The 1,294-nt window shown below is 43.4% G+C and overlaps 1 protein-coding gene across 1 annotated transcript in view; it reads left to right on the forward strand.

Annotated features, from left to right (window-relative positions):
- Positions 1–1,294, forward strand: part of LOC105525258 (zinc finger protein 669-like) — a 28,990-nt gene that overhangs the window by 21,763 nt on the left and 5,933 nt on the right.

Genomic DNA, 1,294 nt, shown 5'->3' on the forward strand with positions numbered 1-1,294 from the left:
GTGAAAACTTTACAGGGTGTTGTGTCCCCAGCCACCCTCCTGTCTTTTCCTAGTCCTGGCATTTTAGAACTGTCTGGGGATGACCCAGGATACCTGCTGTGGCCATGTCTATTGGAGGGTCTAGTGAGTATCAGCCCCGGGGTCATCTCATCCCCAAGGACAGCCTGAGGTAGGGGGTAGAGTCTCTCAGGAGAGCAGCTGGATGCTCTTGGCCTTAGAGGAATCTCCTGGTATAGTTTCATCTAAAATGTTGACCCCTTAGGGTTATTAATATTTTAGGACATTAATTAATGAACAATACAACATAATGTCATTAAAGCCAGGTCATTAAAACTGTTCCTCCAGCCGGAGTTTTTATTCCTCGGAAACACATTGACGGTCTGCCAATGGAATGCTGATATTGAGAGGAAAAGGCAGAAATGGTTTCTGTTCTCTAGATTGTCTCAGACTTGTGAAGAGAGAAAAACTGTCCCAAAGGACAAGGAAAACCCACCCCAGAGAGGATGTGCAAGAACCTGAATATGCAAATGCACTTAAGGCACACAGAGGACAAAGAGCAGTGCCAGTGCCTCCTAGGTGGTCACTGAGTACTTTACTGAACAGGATGGGTGTCCCGATGGATAGAATGGCCTGCCGTGACACTTAGAAAGGTCTGTGTTGGAGTCAGCACTGCCTCTCCCTGAGTTTGTTACCTTGAAAAGGCTTGTCCACTTCTTTGAGTTTCAGGTTTTCATTGACTGTAAGATACATTTTGTCAGTACAGCTTGAAAGATAAACATACTGTTTCCAAAGAGGCAAGGTAAAATGATGCATTTTATTTGCTAAAAATTCGTATTTATTTCTTCTCCAGAGTGAGTGTAGTAAGTTTTAAAGGTCTGTTCTTTTTAAGGGTAATTTCAAATGGAATTGTAGAACTTAGCTTTGTCAATGCTACTGGTGAAATAAAAATGTGATGGATAAATTGATGATTTACAAAGATTCACCAAAATGTCAGTTCCCCTCTTGTAGCATGGTGAAGAATTTACGACAGTGGACACATCTGTATCCTCTTATCTGGATATCTGAGGGTTTTTTGTTGTTGTTGTTGTTTGTTTTTTTGGAGAAGCTGTCTTGCTTTGTAGCCCGGCTGGAGTGCAGTGGCACCATCTCTGCTTACTGCAAACTCCACCTCCCGGGTTCAAGTGATTCTCCTGTGTCAGCCTCCTGAGTAACTGGGATTATAGGCACCCACCACCACACCCAGCTAATTTTTGTATTTTTAGTAAACATGGGGTTTTAGGCCTGGCACGGTGGC

Source organism: Colobus angolensis, unplaced genomic scaffold (genome assembly GCF_000951035.1).
Source record: "Colobus angolensis palliatus isolate OR3802 unplaced genomic scaffold, Cang.pa_1.0 Scaffold525, whole genome shotgun sequence".
Lineage (NCBI taxonomy): Eukaryota > Metazoa > Chordata > Mammalia > Primates > Cercopithecidae > Colobus > Colobus angolensis.